At 42.0% G+C, this 25,743-nt stretch overlaps 1 protein-coding gene across 15 annotated transcripts in view; it reads left to right on the forward strand.

Moving 5' to 3' along the window:
• Positions 1-25,743, forward strand: part of LOC144680470 (putative Polycomb group protein ASXL2) — a 312,304-nt gene that overhangs the window by 141,216 nt on the left and 145,345 nt on the right. Inside the window, exons 1-2 of one of the 15 annotated variants that reach the window (XM_078541454.1) lie at positions 18,841-18,954; positions 19,043-19,133. The exons of 12 other annotated variants lie outside the window; for them this stretch is intronic. The gene's annotated coding sequence lies outside the window, so the exon portion shown is untranslated. Of the gene's footprint in view, positions 1-18,125; positions 18,217-18,840; positions 18,955-19,042; positions 19,134-25,743 lie in introns of those variants that run through there. 2 more of the 15 variants (XM_078541457.1, XM_078541455.1) reach the window with 2 other exon arrangements.

Raw genomic sequence — 25,743 nt, forward strand, 5'->3', positions numbered from 1 at the left:
TTTGTTGAATTTCTCTTCCTACATCAGCCTGTGAGTAAGACCAACACTTCTCATCATCATAGCGTCACAGGTGCCTGTCCTTACCCTGCTGCTTCAGAAACTCTAAACAATGCTTTTGTCATCTTGAGGTTTGATTTCTCTCACTTCCTTCTACCCTTAACAAACCAAAGTTCATTGAGTGCCATTAGTCCAGTTGTTAACCATTCAAGGCCTTGCAGCATCAGGCTTCACTGCTACCCTGCCTCATTAAAAATTAACTTGAAGATCCTTGTCCTTGCCTTCAAATGGCCTCACCCATCCTACTTCAGTGTTTCTCTTCATCCCTATGTCCCTGCTCGCTGCTTTTACTGCTGAGATACTGGCCTATTGCTTGATTTATGTCTTCATTGCTTCACCATATTCGACTGCTCTAGCCCCATGCCCCTAACTTCTGGAGCTCCTTCGCTTAATCCCTCTGCCTTATTTCCTCTGCTTCTGCTTTCAAAAGCTAAAGACTTGCCTCCTTAACTCCTCAGTTGGGTCTGTCCCTACTCCATTCTGCAAGTTCTTTTTCTTTCTCTTGGTGTCCATTTTCTTCTCTCAGTAATGTGCTTTGGAATCTCTTTCTGATATGTGCAGTGTTATATACATGTACACCTCACTCCGGTGCGTGAAATAAGAGAGGAGTTTTGAAATGGTTTGTAATTGTTATTTCTATTTTGACTTTTTTGGACGTTTGTTTAAAAAATGAATAATTTTACTGAAATATTATAAATTTTAGTGCAATGTAACACTTGAAAATACAGTACACAAGAAGTATTCCTAATGACTGGGATTTTCAGCTTCTGTTTCTCAAATTGATCAGACTGAGTAAGGAAATCAGGTTTCCTTTCCGAAAAGACAGAGAACCCATAGGGCAGAATTTAATCCAGTCCTCGGGAGTGAACAGGGATGTGGAGTGCGTGGGCCGGGTGTCATAGAATCAGGAGGGAAGGCAGAGGGTGGAGTCCCCATTACCTTCCTGACTCTGTCCAATTCAATCAGTGGTGGGGAGGCGGGGTTGGTCGAGGATGGCCTTCCTGTCCGAAGGCCAATTAAGGCCTTTAAGTGGCTAGTTAATGGCCACTTAAAGCCTAATCCCGCCACTGCTAGTAGAATACTAGCGGCAAGAGGCCTTCGCACCACACGGTAAACTGGAGGCCTCCTTGTGGGCTCAGCTGGGGTCTAGGGGAGGTGTGGACAACTGCTTGATTGGGCATTCTGTGGTCCAAGGAGGGCCTACCCGGCACCCTCTTGGAGAGAGCAACACCCCCCCGCCCCTACCGCCCCCACCCCCCCCCGCTCTCAACACTGATGCAGCCCCCCACCCTGTCAGGGCCTGCCTGACTGACACTGGTAAGCCTGACCCACCTAGCTGGGTTCCGAGGCCTGCTCCATCTTGCTGGTTCAGACCAGCTGCAGTACCAACAGTGGCCACTGCCCCCGGTGGTGCTACTTCAATTGATCTGCTGCCAGCCTTCTGATTGGCTGGTAGCACTTGGGATCTTTGCCTGTAAGGGGATGGAAGCCCCAGTGCCAGGCAGCTAACTGCCTGATAGGCGTAGAATTGCATCAGGGCTCCCAGAAATAGCTATGGCAAGGTTGCCTTGGCTTTCTAGCTCACTGTTGGGACCACTGCTGCTGCCATTAAGTTCAACTCATGGAATATGCAGCACAGAAGGGGGCAATTTGGTCCATATTGCCTGTGCCGGCTCTTTGGTAGAGCTATCCAAATAACCCTATTGTCCTGCTCTTTCCCCATAGCCTGCATATTTTTCCCTTTAGTATTAACTCTTCTCTTTTGAATGCTTCTATCGAATCTGCTTCCAGACCCTTTCAGTCAGTGCATTCCAGATCGTAACAACTCGCTGTGTAAAAAAGAAGCTACTTTATGTCTCTTCTGTACCAACTCCAAAGCCTTGCCATCTTTACTAAAGTGTGGTGCCCAATATTGGACACAGCGCTCCAGCTGAAGTCTAACCAGTGTTTTGTATAGTTTCAGTATAACTTCCTTTCTTTTGTACTGTATTTTTCTATTAATAAAGACAAGGACCCCTTATGCTTTTTTTTAGCATCAACTTGTTCTGCCATATTCAAATTTTTTTGCACATGCACCCTAGGGCCTGGGTTTTCGCTTTGAGCAGGCATCGGGAAGTCTCCCGGCTCTCTCTGCCCACTCCAGGAGAAACTCATCGGAATGGCAGGATCTTTGTGCTGGGCAGCGAGTGTAGCGGTGGGTGTGGGGTTGGGTGTGGGATGGAGTCGGGCCTGGACACAGATGGTGGTGGCCACAGGGGCTGCTGATTGCTGAGGCGGACTGTTTAAAAGGCCCACCTCAGTTCTCTGGCACTTTGCCACAGTTGTTTTGTTAAATAGTAGGCCCTCTATCCCTCACCCCGCAACCCATTCCCAATGGTCCCCCATGCTCAACTTTCACTGACACAGGCATTTTTTAAAACAATGTAAAGGGCTGGGAATTTAAATAACTTCACAGTTTGAATTTTTTGTACTTCTCACTGACACAGGCAGGCCTTTTTAATTTTTAAAGGGCTGGGGATTTAAATAACTTAATAGCTTGACAGTTCTACAGATCTTATGCACCCTTCAAGAGCATTTACAACTACACTAAAAAATTCATAATTCCCACACAGTGGATTATAACCCTTGCTGCAGCAAAAATGACATCTGTTTGAATGCAGTGCAGAGTTTAAATGGCCCTGCTGAGTTTGGGTTTTCCTCATATGCGAATCACATCCGTTCTTCTGCCTAACAGCAAAAATGGGAACTTCCAGTAGTGAGGGCAGGACTTCCAGATCCGTGTCCCACCCATCATTTTTAAAGGAAAATTGGAGCCTAGACCTCTGTTCCTGCACCTCTTTAAAATTGTACCATTTCATTTCTAATGTCTTTCCTCATTCTTCACCCAAAATGTATAATTTCATACTTTGTTCTGTTAAATTTCATCTGCCATGTGTCTGCCCATTTCACCAATCTGTCTAGGTGTTCTTGAAGCCTGTTACTGTCCACATGATTGTTTATTACATTTCCAAGTTTGTTTCATCTTCAAAGTTCGAAATTTTGCCCTGTAAACTCAAGTTCAGGTCATTAATATATATCAAAAAGAGCAATGACCCTGATACCAACCACTGGGAACACTATATGCTTACCCTCCGTGTAAAAAAAATCATTCACCACTACTGTCTGCCTTCTGTCCCTTAGCAATTTTGTATCTATGCTACTACTGTCACTTTAATAACATGGGCTTTAATTTTGCTAACAAGTATATTGTGAGGTACTTCATAAAATGCCTTTGAAAGTCCATATACACAGCATCAACTGCACTACACTCATCAATCCACTCCAAGAACTTGATCAAAGGTACTTCATCAAAGAACTCAATCAGCTTAGTCAACACAATTTGCCTTTAACAAATTCATGCTGACTTGCATTTATTACAAGAGTATAACATTTACAATGCTCCAGTACTCTGACACCAGTCCCATATCCAAGGCAGATTGGACAATTATGGCCAGAACCTCCACATTTCCACCCTGACTTCCCTCAGTAATCTGTAACATTCATGCCACACAAGTGCCAGGTGATGACCATCACCAATAACAGCAAATCAAACTTTCTCTGCTGATTTTCAGCTGCATTACACTGTTGAATCCTCCACTATCAACATCCTGGGGGTTACCATTGACCAGAACTTAACTGGACCAGTCAGTTAAACACTGTGGCTACAGGAGCAGGTCAAAGGTGGGAATTCTGCAGCAAGTAACTCACCTGACTTCCCAAAGCCTGTCCACACCTCCCACACACAAGTTAGGGGTGTGATAGAATACTCTCCACTTGCCTGGATAAGTGTACTCCAATAACACTGAAGAAGCCTAACACTATCCAGGACAAAGCAGGCAACTTGATTAGCATCCCATCCATTACCTTAAACATTTACTCCCTCTACCACTGGTGCACAGTGGCAGCAGTGTGTACCATTTATAAAATACATTGCCGAGGCTCCTTCGACAGCACCTTCCAAACTTGCGACCTCTACCACTTTGAAGGACAAGGGCAGCAGATGCATAGGAACACCACCACTTGCAAGCCCCCTTCCAAGCCACACACCACCCTGACTTGGAACTATATTGCTGTTCTTTCGCTGTTGCTGGGTCACAGTCCTGGAACTTCCTCTTGAACATCACTTTGGGTGTACCGAGACTACATGGATTGCAATGGTTCAAGAAAGTGGCTCGCCACCACCTTCTCAAAGTGGGTGGGCAACAAATGTTGGCCTTGTCAACAACGCTCAAATCCTTTAAACAAATAAAAAAACACCTAAGATGTATCTGGATTGGGTAACTTTACACTTTGAGAACTTCCAACCTTTTAAGCATCTCTTCTTAATTTATTTTTATCCTATCCAATATCACTGCTGCCTTCTCCTTTACTTCCACATCAGCAGCATCCTCTTCTCCACTGAAGACAGTTGCACAGTCCTAATTTAGTACCTTAGCCGTAGCCTGTACCTCAGCAAGCAGATTGCATTTTTGGTGCCTAATTGGCTCCACTCTTCCTTTGACTGCCATTTTTAATATTCATATATTCGTAAAAACTTCGGCCTTCCCTTTTATGTTAGCTATGAACTAGTTGCATTTTAAAGACAATTCGATACCTATACCAGCTTCATTTTTATTTATAGATTTTAAAAACTGAATTCAAATCCTCAAAACTGCTACGGTGGGATTAGAATTTATGTTTTCTGGATTACTCGTCCTATTGATATTGTGCAACCACAATAGTATGTTGTTCATTGCAGTATAATAAATTGCTCCTCAAATTTCATGAAATTAAAATTCAGGAAGGAAAAGCTAGCAACATTAAATTGGCACATCTCATGATAAGTATAAAATATAATTTAGGATGATCTGTGGTTTTTATTAACTATTTCTGGAAGAATAAATAACTTGTTTCTGATGGAATGTGGAATAAAGGGTCTTAATTTCTGAGTCAAAATCTGATGTATCCCAGATACTATACATAATCCTGGTTCTTAGCTTTTTTGACAAACTTTCAAGGCTTTATCTTACCATCTAAACACGTTTTTTTTGCAATTGAGATACCTGTTTGACATGCCAAGGGTAAGATTCATCATGGTTGAAAATTGCAGGAGAGAAGGAAACATATGGTTTAGGTGGGGTTAGGTGACACCAAACTAGGAGTTAAAAAAAACTAGATTAAGAAGGAAGAAAAACCTGAGCAAGGTAAGAGGTTTCACAGTTGAAGGTCTGAGTAGTATGAGTTAGAATAGGAGATGGTGCAATCAATACCGTAAGATACAAGGAAATCATGTAGGATGGCATTTGAAGCTTAGAAAAAACCAGACAGGAATGTTTACAGGAGCACAGACTATAGTAGCAGTGGTAAAATTGAGAGATCAGAAAGGTTACATTAGGTAAAGAAGTTAGAGGCCAAGGAAAAGAAAAAGATAACTAAAACTGTTATTTTCAAGTTTCAATTGGGGCAACTTTGTGGAACTCCCAAACTCTCCTGTTAATATTTATTATCCAGTTTATTCCAGATCTGCATATTTCCCATTTCAATTGCAGTTTACACCAGATTGGTAATGTGTTGCTGTTCAGAAGTTGTGATAGAAGTTAAAGCACTTATATGGCACCTACATGAGTGCAAATATGTTTTTTTTTAAAGCGAGACATTTTATCATTTTCCACTTTCATTCTTTATATTTTTTGAGAAGAGGGGTGACAATGCCAGCTTGCAAAGGGAAGGATACAGATAGTACAAGGTCTAGCAAGGGAAGTTAGGCAGTCAACAGTTTAGTGAGATAGAGTTTAAGAGAGAAGGAGATGGGTCTCCTGGACAAGACGAGCTTGGAGAGGGGAGGTAGGAGAGAAACGAGAGAAGGATGCAGATTTAAGGTTAGGGCAGTAGGGACAGAACTTGAGGGACAATTGGCTTAGTGGGCAGAGGCAGCTGAACAGATGCTCATAATTCTAGTGACAGAAACGTCCATGAACGCATTGTGCATTGTTGGAGGTGAAGATGGGGTTGGCTGGAGCAAGGTCCTGAAACAGCTGCTTTGTCATAGCCCTCTCGAATGATTCTAGAGTAGTAAATAGTTTTGTACAGCAGAGTGAATTGAGTAGAGCTGATGGTTGGTAGTGGAGAAAAGAAGCTAGAGATTAGTTTATATGCATTCCAGAATGATCTTGGAGTAGTGAGCAGTTTTGACAGAGAAGAGAAGAGCTGAGTAGTGCTTGATGTGAGCCAGCAAGATCTGACGATGAATAGCTAAACCAATTGTGTGCCAAGTACGTTCAAGTCTGCTACCCTTGGACTTGGGGGAGCGAATGTCAGAGCTCAATCAGGGTAGCTACGTGGGTAGGAGAGAGAAAGGGGAACCAATTTGGGAGGCAAAAATAAGAGGACAAGGGCAACAAAGGCGGAGGTGAGAAAGTAATTAATCAGATTACAGCTCCAGAAATAACATGGCGAACAGAGGACTACAGGCTAGACAGTTGAAAATTTTAAAGTCCAATTGTAAGTAACTTCGGAGAGAGTATTTTCCAGGGGAGGGTGCAGGAGGAAGTGGTATTGGAAATGAGGAAGGGAATGCAAGTGGTGAGGGCCCCAAGGAAGTGCTTAAAATGCTGGAAATAGAGAGGTCACATGATATGGCACAGTTGAGGCACTGGCCTTGAATATGTGTAGGTGATTTATGTGTTGGACAGGTTAAGGGGGGACATGAGGACAGTGAATTTAAAGGAGGCAGAGCAAGGTAAGTTGAGGTAGAGGTTGAAATTAGTGATGATGAGAAGTCATTCGGTGCAGATGCTGAGAAAGGAAAGGACTGAAAATGTGTGAGAAATTTAGGAAGGGGCATGGCAGTGGAGAGTAGGAATTTAATGGCGAGCAAAGTGGGGTGGAACGAATTGAGGTGCTCAAGGAAAGGGAAGGTACCAGAGAGTGAGGGAGATCAAGGAGAGATTTTGTGATAAGGATCACCCTGCTCCCACATGAGTTTCAGCTGGACGTGTGATTGAAAATAGCAGGTGCAGAGGGGAACTGTGATTGTCGATCAACTGTCGGAGTCTAAGGAGTCAGCAGTGGACGGGGTGAAAGTGTTGGGAAGAAGGTTGGCTAAATTAGCCCCCAGTGAATGTGCTGAGTGGGGAGGTCAATGAAAGAGGAGGTTAGGGCAGTTTGGGTTGCTGCTTGCAAGGAATCAGGGAGGAGTGCCTTTATGGCCCTTGGATGAATCCCAAATGTCGCACAGTGGGTAGCTGTAGGTTTATCCAAGAGGAATTCAAGTCTGGGGTGATGGAAAGAGAATAGAAGGCAGATGAATATTGATGCTTTATGATAGATATTTGGGGAGGGGGCCAAAGTACCCCAGAGGGAAGAAATGAAAGGTGGCATGAATGAGTGACAGGAACAGAAAGAGACAAGAGAGAAGGACCCAAGAGGGGTAACGAAAAGAGAATAGGAGCAGATAGGAAGTTATGAGCTAGCTCCAATGCGGCAATCAAAATTACCACAAAACTGAGATCACCTTAAGAACTTAAGAAATAGGAGCGGGAGTAGGCCATATGCCCCTTGAGCCTGCTCGAGCATTCAATAAGACCATGGTTGATCTGATTGTGGCCTTAACTCCACTTTCCCGCCTGCTCCCCAGTGATCTTTGACTCATTCTTCTAACTCCAATGAGTATAGGCTCAAACTGCTCAACTTCTCCTCATAAGACAACTCCTTCCTTCCAGGAATCAACCTAATGAACCTTGTTAGAACTTCTGTAATGCAACTATATCCCTCCTTAAAACTGTACACAGTACTCTTTGTGCAATCCCACCAATGCCCTGCAGAGTTCTAACAAGACTTTCCTACTTTTATATTCCATCCGCCTTGCAATAAAGGCCAAATGTCCAGGCATAATATCCACGTTCAGAGCAACTGCATGGCAAATGATCCAGAGGTCCATTGCTGCTGAAGTGGCCTCAGCGATTAGCACATGCAGCGCACTATCAGATGTATTAGCGGAGAGCTGAATGGAGTCAGCAGAAATAGATAACAAACAAAATTCAGGAAAGCAAAGGTTATTCTGCAGGAATGGAGTAGAGTCCAGAATAGGATGGGAGCCAGCAGGAGCAGATCAGAGCGAACTCAGTGTGAAGTGAAGAAGCAGCAACCTCAGGATGCAGCAAAAACCCAGATACTAGAATAGGGAAGAAGCAGCAGAAAATGCAGCTTCCACTGGAGGCTATTTTAAGGTTCCAAAACCAGTGGAAAAATGGACTCTAGCCCAGGAGACAGTTGATTTCTATCCAAATCCCATTCAGTAGCAAAATAAAGCTGAGGGGGCACTAATGCATTGAAATACAGAAAGAAGCTCAGCAGGTGGTGGATGGGCTGTAGGCTGGAACAGGTTACCTTAAACCTTGAAACAACTGAGGAGCAGAGCACAGTCACAACAAAGAAAACATTAAATAGAATTGTTGTTACTTAATTTCACAGTCAGTAAATGTTCAGGACAATAGTTATAATTGGGCATCTTTAATTCAATCAGTATCACATAAAATTACACAGTATTTAGAGCACTGAAACAGGCCATTCAGCCCAACTGGTCTATGCTGGTGTTTCTGCTGCACAAGTATACTTATCCTTGTGTAAGAATATCAAATAATGACAGCTCTGCTTCCTGTATCAGTCGTCATTTGCTTGACTTAAACGAAATAACTTCTAAATGCATTCATGAATTCTACCCTTCTCAGCCTAGTGAAAAGTTTACCCTGTAGCTTTCTGTTTAAAGGACTGTCCATGAGTGTTTCCTTCTCTATTTTTAACTCCATGTTCACAACTCAAAGAAAGGGGCTATGCCAGATAACTCTTGCCATGCACCAGGTATCAGAGATCTCCCAGCATGATTTGCGTGAGGTGCTAGTAAAGTAGCAAGCCAGGCCAACAAATTTTGTTTTATTTATGGATTACGAGGAAACTGCTTCAATGCCTCACTGTTAACACAAGAAACAAGAGGTGGGAGCAGGAGTAAACCATTACAGCTATTACAGAGACATGGTTGCAGGGTGACCAAGACTGGGAACTCAGTGTTCAAGGGTATTCGACATTCCGGAAAAATAGGCAAAAAGGAAAAAGAGGCAGTGTGGTGGTGAGTAGTGATAATAGGATTTTTTTATCCCTTCACAGGATGTGGGCTTCGCTGACTGGGCCAGCTTTATTGCCCATCCCAAGTTGCCCTTGAGAAGGTGGTGGTGAGCTGCCTTCTTGAACCGCTGTAGTCTGTGTGATGTAGGTACACCCACAGTGCTGTTAGGTAGGGAGTTCCAGGATTTTGACCCAGTGACAGTGAAGGAACGGCGATATATTTCCAAGTCAGGTGCAATAGATCGTGATGTGGAACCAGTTTGGGTGGAAATAAGGAATAATAAGGGGAAGAAGTCACCGGCGGGAGTCATCTATAGGCCCCTGAAGAGTTGCCTCACTGTAGGACAAAGATAAATGAGGAAATAATGGAGGTGTGTAAGAATTGTCATGGGTGATTTTAATCTGCATATTGACTGAACAAATCAGATTAGCAGGGGTAACATGGAAGATGTAGAGTGCATCAGGGATTGTTTCTTAGAGCAATACATTGCAGAACCTATCTGGGAACAAGCTATTTTAGATCTAGTAATGTGTAATGAGGTGGGATTAATAAGAGATAGTGTAGTTAAGGATCCTCTAAGGGGTAACGATCACAACATGGTAGAATTTCAAATTCAGTTTGAGGACGAGCAACTCGGATCTCAAACCAGTGTACTCAACTTAAATAAGGGCAATTACAGAGGTATGACGAATGAATTGTCTAAAGCAGGCTGGGAAATTAAAGTAAAGGGAAGGCCAGTGGATGAGCAGTGGCAGACATTTAAGCAGGTATTTCATAATGCTCAGTAAAAATTTATCCCAGTCAGAAAGAAGGACTCTAAGAAGGATGAACCGCCCATGTTTAACAAAGGTGGTCAAGGAGAGTATCCAATCAAAAACTAAGGCACACAAAGCGGTGAAAAGTCGTGGTAGGCCAGAGGATTGGGAATTTTTTAGAAACCAGCAGCGGTTGACTAATAAGCTAATAAAGAGGGAGAAAATTGATTATGAAAGTTTATTGGCAAGAAATACAAAAACAAACAACAAGAGCTTCTACAGGTATATAAAAAAAAAAGAGTGGATAAAGTGGGCGTGGGATCCTTGGAGGATGCGACTGGAGAATTGATAATGGGGAATAAGGAAATTGCAGATCATTTAAATCAATATTTTGCATTGGTCTTCACAGTGGAGGACACTATAAACTTCCCAAAGATATCAGATAACCAAATAGTTAATGAGAGGAAAGATCTTGTAACAGTCTCTATCATGAGGGACAATGTATTTGACAAAATAATGGGACTAAAGGCAGACAAGTCTCCAGGACCTGATGGCCTGCATCCAAGGGTTTTAAAGGAAGTGGCTGCAGGGATGGTGGAGGCATTGGTCGAAATATTCCAGAACTCGTTGGATTCTGGGAGGGTCCCATCAGATTGGAAAGCTGCTAATTTGACACCCCTGTTCAAGAAGGGAAGGAGACAAAAAGCAGGAAACTATAGGCCAACAAAAACAGAAAATGCTGGAAAAGCTCAGCAGGCCTGACATCATCTGTGGAGAGAGAAAAACAAAGTTAAAGTTTCAAGTATGACCCTTCTTCAGAGCTTCAAACTATAGGCCAGTCAGCCTGACATCTGTCATTGGGAAAATGCTAGAGTCCATTATTAAGGAGAAATAGCAGGATATTTAGAAAAGCTCAATGCAATCAAACAGCCAACATGGTTTTGTGAAAGGGAAATCATGTTTGACAAATTTGCTAGAGCTCTTTGGGGATATAACAAGCAGTGTTGATAAAGGGGAACCGGTAGATGTAGTGTATTTGGATTTCCAGAAGGCATTCGATAAGGTGCCACATAAAAGGTTATTGCACAAGTTCACGGTTTTGGGACATTAGCATGGATTGAGGATTGGTTAACACACAGAAGACAGAGAGTCGGGATTAATGTGCCTTTGTCAGGTTGGAAAGAGGTAACTAGTGGAGTGCCACAAGGATCAGTCCGAGGGCCTCAATTATATACTATCTGTATTAATGACTTGGAAGAGGGGGCAGAGTGTAATGTATCCAAATTTGCTGATGATACAAAAATAGATGGGAAGGCATGTTGTGATGAGGACATAAGGAATCTGCAAGGTGATATAGACAGGTTGAGTGAGTGGACAAAAACTTGGCAGATGGAGTTTAATGTAGGAAAGTGAGGTTATGCACTCTGGTAGGAAGGATCAAAAGGCAGACTATTATTTAAATGGAGAGAGACTCCAAAAAAGTGCAGCAAAGAAGGATCTGGGTGTTCGTGTGCATGAAACACAAGAAGTTAACTGCAGGTGCAGCAAGTAATTAAGAAGGCAAATGGAATTTTGGCCTGTGTTGCTAGGGGGGTTGGAGTTTAAAAATAGGAAAGTCTTTTTACAACTGTACAGGGTGTTGGTGAGGCTGCGCCTGGAGTACTGTGTACAGTTTTGGTCCCTGTATTTAAGGAAGGATATACTGGCATTGGAGGCAGTTCAAAAGAGGTTCACTAGGCTGATTCCTGGGATGAAGGTGTTGACTTATCAAGAACGGCAAAACAGGTTAGGCATTTATTCACTAGAGTTTAGAAGAATGAGGGGTGATCTTATTGAAACGCACAAGATTCTGAGGGGGCTTGATAATGAGATGTTGAAAAGGTGTTTCCACTAGTGGGAGAATCTCGAACTAGGGGACATAGTTGCAGAATAAGGGGACACTCATTTAAAACTGGGATGCGATGGAATTTCTTCCCTGAGGGTAATGAATGTCTGGAATTCTCTACCTCAGAGAGTTGTGGAGGCTAGATCACTGAAAGTATTTAAAGAGGAGGTAGATAGATTTTTGAAATATTGGGGAGTTGAGGGCTATGAGGAGCTGGCACAAAAGAAGAGTTGAGACCTGGGGCAGATCAGCCATGATCTTATTGAATGACGGGGCATGCTTGAGGGGGTGAATGGTCTACTCCTGCTCCTATTTCTTATGTTCTTATTCCGCCTGTTGAGCCTGCTTCGTCATTCAATACGGCCATAGCTGATCTTCAGCTTCAACTCCACTTTCCCGACAGCTTGCCATATCCCTTGATTCTCTGAGAAACCAGAAGTTGTTTATCCCAACCTTAAATATATTCAATGATGGAACATCCACAACCCTCTGGGGTAGAGAAAAAAATTCCAAAGTGTCACAACCCTTTGAGTGAAAATTTAACATTTAACCTTGAACATTTTAATCATCTTCTGTCCCCAAAGCTTTAAAAAGCCAACTATTTTCCAAATCCTTTCTGGGGAAAAATGGTCAAAAATTCCAATCTGTGTCACTAATGAACAAAAGATGGGGGATGTTATTCAAGAATAAATTTATTAATGTTTTCAAAGGATGTCCATTTATCATTAGGGGGCATACAGGGCAAGCATTAATTGCAACAGGAACAAAGTAAAGCTAAATGCTCCAGAATAGATCAACAATGACATTAAAAGGGAGGTTAAGTCGTTTCTATAATGGCCAGTTTAGCATCCAAACAGTGAAGATGAAAATTAGCCCTTAAGTTTCTGTGAAATGTTTTGGTACATTTTTCTGTGTTACCGGTGCTAAATAAATGCAAGTTATTGGTGTTGCTGTGGTACATTTTAATGATGCATGAGACCTGGAGAAGTATATCTATCATTGGGAATTGGAATTGGCTCCAGATATCCATGAAAACCAACCCAATGTTTTGAAAGATGAAGTGGTCCTAGCTAAGCAAGTGAATGGGCAGCTTACCAGTGTTCTGTACTGATAAGGTGCATGGTTTTTAGCTCCAGAATTGCCCAAGGTGTACACTTGAGGGTCCTTGGCGTGGCTCTAATCAATGTGTGTTTCAGGTCTCTGAACTTTGTAAGTGAAACCTGACCTCATGGAAGAGAATGTTAACATTTGACAAACAAGAAAATCTTGGTAGATTTTTTTTTTGTAGCTTAGCTCAGTTGTAAGCACACATGCCTGAGTCTGAAGGTTCTGGCACACCCCGGAACTTGCTTATATATTGGGTAGATACCACATTGCAGTCCTGAGGGTATGTTGCATTGTTGGAGGGTTAGTCTTTCTGATGAATCCAAGCCAGCCTGATTAGATAAATGTAAAAGATCCCATGGTATTATTTGATGCAGAGCAAGAAGTTTCCTCCTGTCATGAGCAATATTCGTCCCTTAAACAAAAACAGATTCATTCGTTTATTTGCTGTTTTTGGGGCTTTGCTATGGTCAAATTTGCCATCATGTTTGCCTTTGTAACAAAAGTGACTTTACTCCAAGATCACAAAATAATTACAGACAAGGAAGACCATTGGAATTTGTCTATCTAGTCTTCCCCATTTCAGCTTTAATTGCTTCTTTAAAAACTGTCAGATTTTCACCTTCATTAATCCACCCAGGAGTCCATTCCATTATGTTCGCCACTGTGAGAAGAAGAGTTACCTGACATCATTCCAAAATTTACCTTACTTCATTTGTATCTGCAAACCCTTGTCCTACTCTCACAATTTAATATCCTGGATCTATATCTCCCATTTTCCTTAGCTATGTTTCCCCTCGTGGGTCAATCTAGAGCTAGGGGCTGCAGTTTCAGAAAAAGGGGTCTCCCATTTACGACAGTGATGAGAAGGAATTTCTTCTCTTTGAGGGTCATTAATCTATGGAATTCTCTACCCCGGAGAGCAGTGGAGGCTGGCTCATGGAATATTTTCAAGGCCAAGTTAGACAGATTTTCGATGTATAAGGGAGTTAGGGGCTAGGCAGGGAAGTGGAGTTGAGGCTCCAATCAGATCAGCCGTGATCTTATTGGATGATGGAGCAGGCTCAAGGGGCCGAATGGCCTACTCCTGCTCCTAATTCTTACATTCTTATATTATACACCTCAAAAAAAATCATAAATATAACTTCCCAGGCTTTAAAGGCTAGTCAAGTCTTTCCACTCTTTCCTTATAGCTCAGCCATTTGGCATTAAAGGTCAGACTCATGGTTCTTTTCTGCACTACCTCTAAAGCTTGAATGCCACTCTGTGTTTCAGTAGCTCGAACTGGACAAAAGTATCAACTGGAGCTCTGCATTGGTTGGACGCGTAGAGTAGCAAATCTACTACGATTTGTAGCTCTCTCATTTTCATCCGTAGTGTTTCTGCGCCACAGCAAAGAAATGTGACTTACTTTTTCTTCTTATATTCAGTACTTTCCTGCCATTAATCGTCCTGCCCACTTACATGTTACAAGACCTAAGTATCTTGTGGTCGTTCCACCTGCTGGATGTTCCTTTTTATGCTTTATAATGTTTATTTTGATTTCTAGTTAACAATAATAACTTGCATTTATATAGCGCCTTTAACATTGTGAAACACCCCAAGGTGCTTCATAGGTACGGTTTTATAAAATTTGACACTAAAGCACATAAGCAGGTATTAGGACAGATGATCAGAACCTTGGTCAAGGAGATAGCTTTTAGGGAACATTTTAAAGGAGGAGAGAGAGGTTCAGAAGTGGAGAGGTTTAGGGAAGGAATTCTGAAGCTAAGGGTCTAGACAGCTGGAAGCATGGCCACCAATAGTGGAGCGATGAAAATCAAGGATGCACAAAGGGAGGGGGATATTGGAGAAGCGCAGAGATCTCAGAACGCCACTGAGTGGGAGGAGGTTACAGTGATATGGAGGAACATGACCATGGAATGATTTGAAAATGACACTAAGAATCTTTAGAACGGAGCTTTGCTGGCCCAGGAGGCAATGTATGTCAAGGAGCACATGGGTGATGGGTGACCAGGTCGTGAGGCAAGTTAGGATACAGGCAACAGATTTTTGCATGAACTCAAGTTTGTGAAGGGTACAAGCCCCGGTCAACAAAGATCTGACTACACTAATCCCATTTTCCAGTGCTTGGCCCATTGCCCTGGAGGCTATGGCAACGCAAGTGAATATCTAAATACTTCTTAAATGTTACGAGAGTTTCTGACTCAGCCACCCTTTCAGGCAGTGAGCTCCAGACTCCCACTACCCTCTGGGTGAAAAGATTTCTCCTCAACTCCCTTCTTAGCCTTCTACCTCTTACCTTAAATCTATGCCACCAGGTTACTGACCCCTCTACTAATGGAGAAGTGCCTTCCTATCCACCCTATCTATGTCCCACATAATCTTAGGGATACTTGAGTTAAATTAGGGCTTTTTGTTTTAAGTACTGATTGCTTTACCTTCAACACTTTTATTCCCAATTCTGTAAAGCTGTTTTGTATGGTCTATCACTAATATAAAAATGGTTCTTTCACTTTTTCCTTTATATTCCTGTGCTCTTTTTTCACACATGTATTTGCAAGTAAATGCTTTTCCTTAGGACAAAGACATTTCTCTTTGTTTTATTTCCTTTCCCTAGTGCAGCAGTAGAAAAAAAGCCAGGTAATCATCTATGTTAAAGCCTAATATCTGCTCCAACTGCAAATTATTAATAATCCATTCGTATTCACCATTGAGCAATCTGCCTGCACACGCCAGCCCCACTGGTGATTGCTGTCTCTGGTTCTTCACATCCCTAATTAGCTGGCAACATTCACAATAAAACTTAACTCTATGTTCCAAGGCATTGATTCAAGTAAATATACTACAGCACAACGCATTGTCTTCGGGCTCATTTCATGCTCCATTGCTTGCATCACTAAGGCCTTAATTTAAAAAGTAGTCACAGTTCCAATGATAGTTATCTTTTATTGCTCCCAAACTTAACTGAGTGGGGGAAAAACCCTGCAGTAATGGATATGTGGGAAGTTACCAATAAAGGCAAGGTTCACTTGGCATGCATTGGATTGTGGATGACTGACATGGATTATTCATATTTATGAACTGAGTGACCAGCTTAATGCACTTGTGACCATTTGTTTGAGTTATGTGGTCACCTTTTCCTGTGGAACAATAAATTCCATCTAATATATTAATAGAAACAATCATCACTGGGGAAATTATGAGGATAAGATGGGTTGCACAGAGATTTATTGGTAGCAGAAAGAACATTGAAGGAGCTGGGGATTTCAGAAAGGCTCAGATCATGAATTGCTGGCTCCATTTTTTAACAAACATCATACTTGAATTTCTTTTGTATTAGATCACACAGTGAGAGGCTCAAAGGTCAAGTGGTTAGTGTTTTTATTATGGTGCATGGTTTAATCAGTCCTCGAGAAACCAATTACACGCTTGACTAGATCTGGGGTGTGTATATGTAACTTCCACTGTAAGATGTTGCAAAATGTGCGCTTTGTGGTTGAAATGCTCTGATTTGTATTTCTTTACTCCGTACCTTCCAGTGTGAGAGAAGAAAAAAAATGCTGCTTAAGTATACTCGTTCGACTGTGGATTATAGTTGGCCCAGCATGGTTTTATTAAAACAAATACTTTCTACAGCTATGCGATCTTAATTTCTGCACCAAGAACATTTATACCTATCATGACAGTGATAATGGTAATAAGTAATTTTCATAAAAATGATGTATTGCCTTATTTTATTGTTACCTTAATGATGCATGTTGAAATAGCTTAATGTTTTTAGTCAACTGGTGGATGGGCCTGCGCATCATACTCATTAATTGCACCATGAACATGCGGACTGAAAACAAGTGCCCTCCAGCACACCACCTGACCAGTACAGTGAACAATAATGTTGCACTTTTGCCTCTGAGTAAGAAGGTTGTGGATTCGAGCCCCATTCCAGAACTTGAGCACAAAATCAAAAAGCTGACACTCCAATGCAGTACTGAGGGAGTGTTACACTGTCAGTGGTGCCATCGTTTGGATGAGATGTTAGCCAAGGTGCTACATGTCCACTCAGGTGGACCTAAAAGATCCCATGGCACTATTTTGAAGAAAATTGGGGGAACTATCTCCAATGTTCTGGCTAATATTTACTCCATAATCAACATCACAAAACAGATCATCTATTTGTTACCACACAGCTACCTGTGGGAACATGCTGTGTACAAATTGACTGTGTTTTCTACATTACAACATTGACTACACTTCTGAAGTACTTCATTGGCTGTAAAGCATTTTGGGATGTCCTGTAGTCATGAAAGGTGTCGTATAAATGCAAGTCTACCTTTCTAACAGATTGTAGCCTGAGCAAAAATAATTGCTAACTTCTATTTAATGATATAATTGGAGCATTATGAGCTGCATTCTTCAATGGTAGTGTACAGATTCAGAGCAATACATGAATTCATGGTCTTAGCTGTTCTGTGATTGGAATAGTGGGTAGGAGGGGTTAAGAGGGACCATTTGTGTTGATTAACAAAGACCTAGGCCTATGGTTGGGGTTAACATGGAAACAAAAAAGGAGAAATTGTAGGAGGGGAAAAAAAGTAGAATTGAAGGATCCTTGAAAGTAGAAAGTACAAATGTAGAAGATATTTCAAGTTAATTATCATGTCATAACTGAACCCTAATTATTGATTAAGGAAAATAATTGTAAGTTAGGAATATTTGATAGCTATGAGGTTGAAAATGGAAATTGAAATCCATTTGATTATAATGCAATTTGAGAAAATAGCCATGGAAATTGGCAGTATCATTTCCACCACCTGGAGGAGCATTTGAGCACAGTAGGAAGAGCTGTCTCCCCTGTTGCATTTTCCTTACTCAAACAAATTGACCAGTATTTGGCAGACACACCTCCCACTGTAAATGATAATATCAATCTAAATCAAGACTAGCATCTAATTTGAATTTACGAGTTACGGCCCATCCATTTCTTCTTCCCATCTCTTTCTTGCGCTGTTCCTCCCGGTTCTCGTGGAAGGGTGGATAGAAAAGTGATACGAGCGTGACACCTATGTAATGCCTCTGAAAGGACAAGAGGTGCGGCTACCGTAGAGAAGAGAGTTGGCTATGTTTCAACTTTTTTGAAATGCTGCTTGACAGTCTTGCTATTTGAATGTCTAGAAAAGCTTGGAATAAAACTTAAAAAGCACTGGCATAAGAAGACCTCAGCTCTTTACTGCGACAGTCTCTACGTAAAGAACCCAGAAATGTGGAAGAGATAATCTGTAAGTGTTTTTATGCTAGAAACACAGTCAAAATGATTTTTGATCCCGTGCTGTCATTTGGCGAAAATCCAACCCAATGTTTGCACTTAAAAGGATTCGAATTACTGAGTACTAAACTCGATAGTAATCCTTGCAATAGTGGAATAAATTAGAAATGTGTTTGATGGTAACATCTGTGACTCTCAATCACCGGCAGTTTTGTCAGCGGCAAGAATCCTTTATATTTGACAAGTTTACTTAACACAGGTGTGGAAGCTGTGTATGTTGACTCCTACACACAAGTTGTATTCAAGATAAGCAAGACAAAGGAAGCTATATAAGCAGTAAAAAGACAGTAATGATGCAATATGTGAAATATTATCATTTCTAATCATTGCTACTCAGTTTCAATGCAGTGTCAGAGATTCTTGAGATTTCAATCCTCCTAAAGAGATTGTGACTGCATTGAAGAGTTTTTTGAGATTTTTATTCAGGCTTGGACGTGTAAGAATGAGAGATTCTCATTGTACTTGTTGCCAACGACGTAACTACTCAGCTGTGTGGTTACTGGTTCTCTAAACAAGTCTAGACACAGTTCTGACGTTCTTTAATTGTAACTGCAACAACAAAAATGCCAGTTAGCACCATGCCTGAGTTTGTTGCATGCGAAATGTTAGGACGAGTTAACATGTAAAACGCTAGGTTCTCAATATAGGTAAATGAACTGGACCCCTCATGTTTCAGACCTGGAGATCTGAGGTAAGTTTTTTTTAAATTTCTAATGTGTAACTTTCAATTTTTTGGCGCATATATGTGATACTTTTCCTATTGACTGCTCCTGTCTCAGTTATGTCTGAAGAGAAGTGGGTATCTCACTGAACTGCAGTACCAGTGGGTTTTTTTGAGCCATTACCAGTGTCAGTAGGAGTCTGTGAATGGTAAGTGCAATTGTGATAAAAGTAAATACTTCCAACTGTTTTCATTGTTATGTTTTCTGATTAAATTGATTGTATACTTGATTTTATCATAATTTTATTGATGCTTGTTTGCAGTGATTAAGCTTGCTATTTACAAAGTTGAGGAGCTCTGTTTCAGCATGGCTTATTACAATTAGTGGTTAGCAGTTGCACAGCTGCCTCCTTAACTGAATATGGAGAGACTGACAAAAAATGCCGGAAACTGCCAAGATTTGTATAGAAGAAGTGGAATGAGCTATCAATTGTTTTATGTGACATCCCTCATGGAAAAATCAGTTACAATGGGTGCAATATCAAATGGGAATTGGAACTGGTCCCTGTTGAGTCACTCACAGTTGGCCAGTTAAGTTGTTTCCAGTGAGCCAGGTGAGCTACTCCCAGTTGACCAGCTCCCAGTCAGCCAATTGAGCTGCTCCCAGTTGACCAGTTGAACTGCTTCCAGTTAAATTATTTCCACTTGAGTCATCGAGCTGGTTCCACTTGTGTCAAGTTAGCCTGGTTAAATTTACTGGCTCTGGTTGATCAACTCTTAAAGGAGCACTGACTATGGGACCAGGTAGGAGGTAGGGTGTTGGTGTTGGGGGGAGAGGGAGGGGGAGTTGGAAATTGAGAGGGGCAGTGGCTCTTTTAGTTGAGGCGAGGGGCCGGGGTTACAACTTTTCTTGCTGAGACCTTCTGCTGGCCAACTCACTCAATTGCAGTGCCACCTGAATCACTCAAACTCACCCTGCTGACTCCCAGGATCGATTCCCACAGGCAGACCCAGAAAATACGGGAACAAGGCATCCCTTAAGGGACGAACAGTCAATGGACAATCCCTGAAAATATGGGACAGCTGGTTGCCCTGCAGTTAAGTATTCAAAACTTGCAAAAAGGAAAATCTAGAAAATTAATCCATTCACTTAGATAGCACTAATAAATTGAAATAAAACTACCAATAATGTGTCTGTGTGTGCTGTAGTGAAATATAACTTGACTGGACTGCACTGTAAGTTTCAAATTTTATTGTGATGTATAAAAACACAAAACAAATGATGTAAAAGCCAAACATAAATACAGCTAAAGTGCAGACATGTTAAATTATAACAGTTAATCAAAATACTGAACTTAAGCATTGATATTTACATGTTGAATGCTTCACTGGATTTTTGTCTTTTACTGAGGTCCTGAATCTTCTCGGATATAACTCTTCCTTGAAAACCTCCTCCCCTGGGTCTGGATCTGGCGGGAAAAACATGCTGTAGAGTATGAGAAAAAGTTTAAGCTTGAAATTAATTGGGGATTTCCAAAACAGGGACAAAAAGTCTCCAAGCCAACTTCCTGCTGTGATAAATAAAAAAAAAACATCCTGCCAGTTCATCGGACCCACAGGTGCCAACAGCCCAAGTCTTGACAAATGATAAATTCATCCTTTGGCTGTGTGACTCATTCCACATTCCCTCTGTTACCTCAATACTACCTGGTAGTATTACCTGCAAGTAAAATCAAGGACATATTTTGTACCCTACATGTAAATTAGATTAACTGCAGCCTCTGTGTGAGGTTATTCAACAGTTCAGTCTCAATCAATGACAAATCATTAGCGATGGAGGCACATTTAACACTGCGCCTACCATCATAATGATCTGTCACTTTTTGCTGAAACCAACATTGATTGTCAAATGTTTTGAAAATAAATTCTAAGAATCATTACCTTGTCATCAATTGCAATGTACAACTGCTCACTGGCCTCTTTGTGCTCTATATAGGGGGCTTGCTGACTGCCTGGGTTGGTGCGGGGGGCGCAGGCATCTCCAACACTCTTGTGCGGTGCTGGTGCATCACCTCACCTAGCAACATGGTGGGAAATAATTTGTGTCATTCATTTATCAGTGTTGGGAGGCTGTTGTACAAATCAAATTCACTCTATCATCTATTTCTGACTGAACAGAGCTGCATTAGTCACAGAAAAAGGGATACTACATAACATTAAATAACAGTTGTAACTCACCTATTTTTGACAGTTCCACAATTTCCTCCTGTAGCTTGTGGTTCATAGCCTCCAGCTGCTTTTCCTTGGACTGGGAGTCTATCAAATTTTCCTTGCAGCCATTCTCTCTTCCATTGTTGTTCTCAGGCCTTAGTTGCAGGCAGAACTCTCTTTGATTCTGCTAGAGAAGGTATTTTTGAAATAATTTAGTTTTGATTTGAGATCTCATAAGCCATTCACAATGGAAATCAATGAGAAGATATTTACCCTGGCTGCATCTCTTTGTGCTCTCTTTGTCCAATGTGGGTGCATTGTCACCACTGCTGTTGCCCTGGACGATGCTGTTCACAAATCTTTGGGCACTCTGAACCTTGGGCCACTCTGTACCTTCCGTCTGAACTCTTCACGGATGTCTAGACACGGGATCAAGGACAATTTAATAGCATTACACAGCACGTTTTAGATTTGCCTGTCTAGTCGTTTGGGGCATTATATCAGGCAAATGGTTTCCAAGAGCTAAGATACAGAAATCTTCTCGCCCCTTTTGATGAAAAGAAAGTTTCCTTATATCTCTGAAATCTACCTGTGAGAATCACAGAAAAAGGCCACTTGGCCCATAGTGTCTGTGCCAGCCAAAAAGGAGCCACCCAGCCTATAATCCTACTTTCCAGCATTTGGTCTGTAGCCCTACATGTTATGGCACTTGAGGTGCATATGCAGACAACTTTTAAATGAATTGAGAGTTGCTGCGTGTACTACCCTTTCAGGCAATGAGTTCCAGACCCCCACAACCATCTGGGTGAAAAATGTTTTTCTCATCTCTCGTCTAATCATTCTACCAAACACTTTAAATCTATGTCCCTTAGTCACTGACCTCTCTGCTAAAATATTGAATGCAGCTCCAAGGAGAATTAACAATTGGCTGCACGAGGATGAGTTGTGAACTGAAAATCCATTTTTTTTTCTCCCTCTGGTAGTCCGCCGCTGTTTGATGGGATCCATTGCACCGTACAGGGATTTATGTTGCTGATGTGATGTTGTACAATTTGACGGATGTACTGTTGATCAAGGAATTAATTAAGGTGAATTCAGACAGGCATTGAAGAATTAAGTGAGAAAAGAGATCTACCTGTGAAAAAAGAGCAAAGATGTTATTTGACATCAAAACAGCTTCATAGCTTCAGACATGTCTCTGGTGAAACTGTCAAATCCTCACCCCTTCCTCACTGAGAAAATTCAAATAAACAAATGTTCCCTCTTTCAGCTCGAATGCAACACTGCAGTGGCTGGGGGACACACTGCTGATTGACAAACACAGTGGCCAATCAGAAAGAGGTTTTTGCTAAATTTGACCAATCAGAGTGGAGTGGGGCCTCCTCTGGCATCATTCTGTCTCCCTCTATCTCGGTCACATTGCTGCTCCAGGGAGTTTCGGGGCTACTCACGCTGACTCTCCCACTCCCTGGTGACGGCCATTTCTCAGCAGGTCACCATTAATGGCCACTCTACCTTCCCCCGCTCTGAATGCTTTCTTCCCGCACCCCATTATGGCTGTTCCCACTTGCCCTGGTACTTGCCTTGCCCTCCCCTGGCAATTGATGCCTCTCTCCCGCTGCTTCCGGGCCTCCCGGTTGCCAAATCTCTTGTTGGGGCTGTTCGGCCTCCTTCGTTCTCGCACCTCCTGAGCGCTCATTCTCACTACGGTCTCGGGAGGTGAGATCGGAAGGAGGGCGAGTGGCCCCGACAAGAGATTTGACAACTGAGACCAGGTTGGCAAGCGGCGGGAAAGAGGCGTCGAATGCCGGGGAGGGTGAAGCGAGTGCCCAGGTGGCCAGGAAGTGGCCATAACGGGGAGGGGAAGGACATATTCAGTACTGGGGAGGGCAAGGGGAGTACCACGGTGGCTGAGAATTCCCGCCCCGGGAATGAGGCATTGAGTACTGGGGAGGGTGAGGGGTTGCCCAGGGCGGGCGGGATACAGCTATTACCAGTCAGGGGAAAAGATGGCCCGCAGAGGGGAAGTGCAGCAAGGGGCCTATCTTCCCCTATTGTATTTATATGTTTATTTGTATTGTTAACCATTTATTATGTTCATTACTTGTATTTGTTTATTTCTTATGTTCATTTGGAAACTTTTATAAAAGCAAAACACTGCAGATGCTGGAAATCTGAAATAAAAACAGAAAATGCTGGAAAAGCTCAGCAGGCCAGGCAGCACCTGTGAAGAGAGAAACAGAGTTAATGTTTTGAGTCAGTATGACTTCTTCAGAGCTGAGGAGAGGTAGAAATGTGATGGGACCCATCTCTTAAGAAGAGTCATACAGACTCAAAACGTTAACTCTGTTTTTCTCTCCACAGATCTGCTGAGATTTTCCAGCATTTTCTGTTTTTATTGTCATTAATAAACTTGTATCAGTGTAACGCATTCATATATGTGAGGTGAGGAGATAAATATCATTATGCTCTTTGTAACATGTTGCAAACTTGATGTGAAAATGTGTACTGACACATCAATGCCTTTTGGCCTTATTCAGGCAGTCTTTGAAGTCAATCCAGTTGGCTTCAACTGGTACGGTTTCCAGTTCAAGGAATCATTGAAGCAGCTACATGGCAAATGGCTCCATTTAATTCCAACTGGTTGCAGTTTGCCTGTCAACTTATTCCAGCAGAAGTCAACTGGCCCCAGTAAGATTCAAGCAGTTACAGTTGAAGTCAACTGGACAAGCGGAATCACAACAGATTTCCATTGTATATGCTAATTATTCCAGTTGTATACAGTTAAACCAGTAAATGAGTCAACTGGTCCAATAAAATTCCAATTTCCCTGTTTAAACCCAACTGGACAATAAGGCATATCAACTGGTGTCCAGTTATAATCTCCAGTTATTTCAGTTAAAACTGGATGTAACCTGTTGTTCCAATAGAAGCCAGTTATGCCCAGTTGGATTTCCCAACTTGCGCAACTGATTTTTTCCCACAAAGGATATTAAAAGCCAATTTGGAGGCTACTTAACTTCTGAAGTTTCTGATATAATTAAGGTGAATAACTTCTCCACCTCATACTTGTGGATCTTGTGTGTTTTCTCCACGTCACCACCCCAAAGATCCTTTAAAATACATATAAAATTTTAGGTTTTGTTCTCTCACATAATTATGGGGAGGGTGGTGGGAAACATAATTTTACAAAGAAACATAGGGATCATTGCATGCTCTTGCTCTTTGATTCTGGACTGTTTTTTCCTGATGTGGCTTCTATGCTTGCCATTATCAATTCTGAAGCTCTGCGTTTTGTAAGGTACTTTGTTTAGAGGGTGCCATGGTAAGATTTGCTGTTATTAATAGGGAGGCTGGTGTATTGATACCTAGAATGAGCGGGTTGTCTCATGAGGATAGGTTGGACAGGCTGGATTTGTTTCCACTGGAGTTTAGAAGAGTGAGGGGTGACTTGATTGAAATATATAAGATCCTGAATGGCCTAGACAAGGCGGACATGGAATGGATGTTTCCTCTTGTGGGTGAACCCAGAACTAGGGGGCACTGTTTTAAAATTAGAAGTCACCCTTATAGGACAGAGATGAGGAATTTTTTTTCTCTTTGAGGGTCGTGCGATTTTGGAACAATCTGCCTCAGAATACAGTGAAAGCAGAGTCACTGAATATTTTTAAGGCAGAGGTAAATAGACTCTTGTTAGGCAAGGGAATCAAAGGTCATCGGGGGTAGATAGGAACGTAGAACCTGAAACACAATCAGACCAGCCATGACCTTATTGAATGGTGGAGCAGGCTCAAGGGGCCAAATGGCCTAATTCTGCTCCTATTTCGTATGTTTGTAAACTCCAACTGGAAAGATAAAATTAATGTGAAATTGGGATCATTCAAGGGATAGAAGATTGCTCTACCAACATGCAGGACTGGATGAGCAGAAATTTCCTCCAATTAATTATTGGGAAGATTGAAGCCTTTTTTTTGGTCCCCACTCCAAACTTCGTTCCCTGACTATTGACTCCATCCCTCGTCCTGGCAACAATCTGAGATTAAGCCAGTCTGTTCGTAACCTTGATGTCATTTTTGACTTTGAGATGAGCTCCCGACCTCATAATCATGCAATCTCCAAGATCGCTTATTTTCACCTCTGTAACATCAGATATGTTGGGCAGGCTGGGCTTGTTTTCACTGGAGTTTCGAAGTGTGAGGGGTGACTTGATTGAAGCATATAAGATCCTGAATGGCCTTGACAAGGTGGATGTGGAAAGGATGTTTCCTCTTGTGGATGAGTCCAGAATAAGGGGCACTCTTTAAAATTAGAGGTCGCCCTTATAGGACAGAGATGAGGAATTTTTTTTAAACCTTTGAGGGTCATGTGACTTTAGAAGCCAGTGGAAGCGGAGTCACTGAATATTTTTAAGGCAGAAGTAGATAGTTTCTTGTTAGGCAAAGGAATCAAAGGTTATCAGGGGTAGTTGGGAACGTAGAACTCGAAGCATGGTCTTATTGAATGGCAGAGCATGCTGAAGGGACCGAATGATCTACTTCTGCTATTTCGTATGTTCATATGTACTGCTGTGTTTGCAGCAGCTGCAAGTGATGCAGAATGATAACTGGC

The sequence above is a fragment of the Cetorhinus maximus genome, chromosome 5 (assembly GCF_964194155.1).
Source record: "Cetorhinus maximus chromosome 5, sCetMax3.hap1.1, whole genome shotgun sequence".
In the NCBI taxonomy this organism is placed as follows: Eukaryota; Metazoa; Chordata; class Chondrichthyes; order Lamniformes; family Cetorhinidae; genus Cetorhinus; species Cetorhinus maximus.